The following is a 5,670-nucleotide window of genomic DNA, read 5'->3' on the forward strand; positions in this document are numbered from 1 at the left end:
GGGCCTGTGCAGAGAAACACACGGAGTAGAGGTGGTGGGGGAGATAGCAGCGCTGTAAACTACAAGGAAAGGAAATTGTTTTACATTTCGGACAATGGGCACTGAAGTCTTTTTTTTTATGGTTTATTTAATTCAGTTGTCTGCTATATTTGTAAGGGGTCAAAGGTTAAACTGGCGTGAGACAACGGCATACTTTGAACAGCACACTTCTTAGATAACATTTGTACAACAAAAAAAGCAGTAAACAAACAGAGAGCACTCTGTGGAATATTGTATCCCACGTTGCAATGCACTCCACATGACCTTCCATTTAATTACAAGTTTGTCTTTTTGTTTCATCAAAGTGCAAAGAGTTAAAAAAAAAAAAAATTTTGATTGAGTGTTTTTATTTACAAGATGGCAACTGACTGGATAGCACTCAGTGAATTAAAAACGCCTACATGAGTTCATTAGTATTCATAGGTTTTTATACATAAAGCGTGGTTCTTATACATTAATGTTTTTTAATGTTTGGATAGATACACAAATGTACAATATCATGTTATCTTTTTACATATGAATAACGTTAGTGATGAACATGTTTAGAATCCTTTCAAATTCATAGAAAGTTGAATAACTCATAGGTATATTTATTTGATTTTATTTCAGAGATAAATGTTGAACAGCAACACATTTATTTAGCACAGTTTGCCATTTATTTTACACATTTTAATACATTTTTATATTATAGCGGTTCCAATATGTGCTGTGTGATTCCGAAAGAGCGCATAGACAAATCAGTAAATTAGTAAAAACGAATTAATTACACTTTAAAATCAGTGGTTTCATTTATAATGCAGACGTGTTAAGATTTAAAGCTGTGCTACAGATGAAATTTTTTGACTGAAAATGAACAAAGATCATTTATTGTGCAAGCACATAAAAAGCATTTCCAAACTGCTTGCCCCAATGCACAATAATGATTTATAATTTAAGCTGTCAGGTCAGATTTTGCGGGAAGTGTCAGTTTGACATCATTCATCTTTGCATGGTTACATCACATCCTTAAGGAGAATAAGGTTTGGCTGTTACAGTGCATGTGCGCCTGTAACCACCTGTAACCACAGATAGACCGGTGCCAACAAACCATCATATTCATCCATGCTGAAGAGTTGATCCCAAGGTCAAATCACATAATTCACATATTTTTTGAAAAGGTCCCGTTCACAAATGATCTCTAAACGGTAATTTATCAGTAAGGACTATTGATACTTTTTTATATGAAGTTAGGTTATTTTTGTGTTACATTGTATAGAATTGATATTTTCGCATTACTTTGTTATTCTTCATGGAAAGTCAAGTTACTTTCAAATTCTATTGTTACTTTTTTATGTATTGTTAAGTTACATTTATGTTACATTGTCACTATTTATGGCAGTTAATTTAGGTTTCCATTTCACATACTATTAAAAAAATAGTTGAAAGTCAAAGGCAAAGTATCCAAATGCACACGGTGACACAATGAGGAATCAGCATTATAAACAGCAGCCCTTTGCAAAAAAAAATTTCCAAACCTCCCACTAACTCATGTGTAACAGATAGAATAGTGAGGAGTCTCCTAGAAAAACAATAAACGAAAGCACTTTGCTAATTAGCATATTGAGTGCCGTATCTCTTCAGCGAGATGAGCTGATTGGTATTCTGGAGTCCACAAGCGTTTCTCATCTCCGGTAAATTTGCTGTGAAGGGTGACTGTGTTCCTGTCGCGTTCCCGTGTGCCGCCACTCCACTGTCCTTTTGTGCGATAACAAAGCTCAGCTTGACCTTTTAGCAATCAAAAGCAACAGTCGATGTCCTATCAAACTCTCAGTGTGAGATGCCCATGCCTGGTTCAGGATAGAGCTGGTAGATTGCACCCTAGGTATCCCCTAACAAGATAAAGAAGGGGCAACTGATATGTCTTACTCCTAACAAATCAAGCCCAGCAATCTCATGGCCGACTCAGTAATCCTGTTGCGTGTCACCCTGCATGGACCTAATGCACAAATAACACAAGAAACAAAACTAGTTAAAGTCCCTCTGGCTGGATCTGCACAACCATAAAACAACCCCAGCAGACACTACTGGGCCTCCTGCAGAATGTCAAAAGAACACTTCATCCAGATTCAGAAATCCTGGAGGATTCCTAGTGTGGAAAATGTCAAGGAATCCAGAGGTCAGGATGCTGCATCCCAAGTGTTCCTTTCCCTTTTTTGAATGGATTAGGTTTTTCTTGATTCAGGAAAGTCTTAAATAAACATGAGAAGACCATTTGACGAATCTCATTTCATTTAGCAATTTAGCATGGTTGGAAAACAAAAATGTGTTACTCATTATAAATAATGGTTATACATAAATATAAATAGTAAATAAATTACTGAACAAATTACTGCAAAGAAAAAAATCCTGGCTGCCTTAATTTTTGGTCAGTGTGGCTTTATGTGTAATTTCTAATTAAATTAAAATAGACTCAAAAATAAGTTTAATCAAGTTAACATTATAAAGTAAGGGGGAAAACATTTTTACAGTGCAGAAAAAAACAATCTACTGTAGCCTATCTAACATCATGCCTTGTTTTAAACACTACAAAGATTAGGAATTATGCCTAGGGCTTCTGAATGTCTAGAACTGGCCCTGCATTTATGTTACTATTGTTACTATTTATGGAAAGTTAGGTTTCTGTTACATTGTTGCATTTTAACGGAAAGTAATTTTTTTTATTACATGATTAATATTTTTGGAAACTTAAGTTACTTCTCTGTCCCATTGTTACTTTCTATGAAAGGTATTTTACTTTTGGTTTTCTCACAGACATTTACCCCTCTAGATTGGAAGTGGATATTATGAAGTAAATTTAACAAGTAAAGCTATTCATAACTTTTTTTTTTTTTTTACTTATTTGATTATGTATCATGCATTACTGTATTACATTACCTCAACACTTTAATTTAGAAAGGTGAGGAGATGTGTCAGGGACGAAATAAGATCGCTCTTCAATCTGAATTGGGAGTGGATTTGTGCTCTCTCCTCCATTAAAGGAGCAAACACATCCCACTTCTTGTTGCACTGTGGATTCATGCAATTGGAAAATATTGCCTTGATAGGTTTTATTGTTCTTGTTTTCTCATGCTTTACAAGATATGCTTGAAAGAACATAAACTCCAAAACATTTCCACCGGCCTGTTTCTATCTCCTCTGCATCAGGTCTTAAACCCCAGCAGTAAGCTGTTACATCGCATCCTGTTTGCCACATTAATTTCCTGCGCTTAACAATATTTTAGCATAATTAACAGGAGTGAGCCAGTCTGCTGCTCATTGATTCCTCTTCTTCCTCTCGTCCTCTCAGAAACACACACTTAAAAGAGGGTGAACGTCTGGCTTGCTTTATTAATGAGGACCATCTGTGCAGAGGCACAGTGAAGGAGAGAAAGAGAAAGGGAATAGATGGGAAGAAAGCAGAGAGGGAGAGAAGAGGGAAAAGTGTTGAGAGGGAGCTGAGAGAGCTCAACAGAGGAGTTTGGGGTCTGAACTGAATCTGATCAAGGCCCTGGGTGAGTGAGAGGACTCAAAAGGCTGTAGGAAGACAAGGACAACTGCTTTTCTTCCTTTAATGTCTTAAACTCATCGTGATAAATGAATAGTTCAACCAATTATTTATAATTTTATACGATTTTACTAAAGATTGTGAAGATAATGTCTGTGAATAAACTTGCACGTTTTAATTGTTCACCGCAAGACTAGTAATTTTGATTTCGTGCAGATTTTGAATGTTTTTATTTTCTCACACAAAGCCTTCAGTAGACTTGTTACACGGCATACAACTCATGCAGAGTTCTTTAATGATATTTTTGTGCATTTAGGATATTTATATTAAGCTTGACAGCTTCAGGTTACTCTGAATATTGTTGTATGTTGTTCTAATTTGTGTTCCGTTGATAAAAAAAATAACAGCATATGGGTTTGAAATCACACAAGCCTGGGTAAATAATGACAGAACTTTCATTTTCACTGGGGAAATGAACACTTCAACAGTTGTTCACATATATTGTAAGACTTTTTTTTTACATACCCTGCAGTCTGTTCAGTTAGTTCCAGTTTTCGTAGTATAAACTGAGAAACTGAAAACGAAACTTAAGCAGGTGTTACAGCTTATTTTGTAAGCTTTTTTCATTTAAAGGCTTGAATGCAGACTTTAATTTTGGCTCAAACAGATGGTTTAATGAACAACATCAGTAAACAGTGGGGTGCAAAAGTCTTGACACCTGTAAGAAATTATAGTCTGCCTCGACCAAACTTCCACTCCAATGAAACTATTCTCATTTCTCTACAAAGAGCTTAATTATCATAGAGATAATTCTTTCAATAATATGTAAATAGTATCTCCTGAACGTTACTTCGTCAATCGTCACCTATAGCGTGGGAGTGGCAGTAGGCCATCAAGAACCATCTGCTGACCAAAAGGGTACTTGAATATAATTGCTAGGGATTCTAGATAATCCTATCACCTGAACATTTGGTTGTTTCCACCTGAAAGATTTCCAAAGATGTGGGAACGGAAGGCTATCACTTTCATTGTTATCCGCAATTTACATTTAAGACAAAACTTCATTTAAATGTCTAGCGGGAAGATGAACGCAACAGAGTATAAAATGTTTGAGCGTAGGAGGCTCTGGGTTCATTCTGACTCCGTTGAACCCAATGTACTACATGTACTTTGTCACTACTATGCTGCAATAAACATCTTCATCGAGATCTTCATCGTCTTCATTGGCGAGCCACCCAGCGCAGGAGTTTCCAAAAAGCAGGAAAAAGGGTAAGAAAAGCGGTTTCTTTCTTTTTGCTGGATTTGTCAGGGAAACCCCTTCGTTTAAAAAAATCTAGAAAAGAAATTGTAAGGATAGAAGATAAGTTTATTCAGTATTAGCAGGAGGAGTTCTTAAGCCTATTCGGTACAATTCTGTTTAAAATTCTAACGGAACTGAATTAACCCGACGTAGTGTGGTGGCAGAGCTGTATTGGAATCGTTGTTTCTAAAGTAACTGAAGCAAATTGCTTAAGTTTAAAGTTTCTAAAGTAACTGAAACTTGTTGTTGGTCTCTTATAATTCTGTTAAGATTCTAAAGTAATTGAATCAGCCCGACCTAGTGTGGTAGCAGAGTTGTATTAGACCTATTGTTTCTAAAGTAACTGAAACAGAGTTGTACGTTTCTAAAGTAATTGAAACGGAGTGAGTTGTGATAATTCTGATGAAATTCTAAAGTAAATGATTTGACCCGACGAAGTGTGGTCACAGAATTATTTCATAACTGGTGTTTTTGTGTTGATTTGCCCGACTACTGTGGCTAAGTAAACTGTTTTAAATATATAACATAAAACTCGAAGTAGTGTGGTTTTGTCCGACGTAGTGTGGCTGTTTAATTCATTTGCGGCCAAATCACAGGAGCTATGAATAATTAGACTAACAGGTATCTTAAAGTAACTAGATAATGTTCAGTCAGTGAAGGAAAAGAAGCCTATTGAATTACTGAACACAATTCAATAAGATTGTGAAAATGGCAGAGTTGGTAGTTAAATACATCGCTAAGCACGGCTCAGTGGGAATGTTTGATGGGATAGAGAAGGCAGATGACCCCTACGAGTGGGCTATGTCTC

The sequence above is a fragment of the Sinocyclocheilus grahami genome, unplaced genomic scaffold (assembly GCF_001515645.1).
Source record: "Sinocyclocheilus grahami isolate Dianchi unplaced genomic scaffold, SAMN03320097.WGS_v1.1 scaffold335.1, whole genome shotgun sequence".
In the NCBI taxonomy this organism is placed as follows: Eukaryota; Metazoa; Chordata; class Actinopteri; order Cypriniformes; family Cyprinidae; genus Sinocyclocheilus; species Sinocyclocheilus grahami.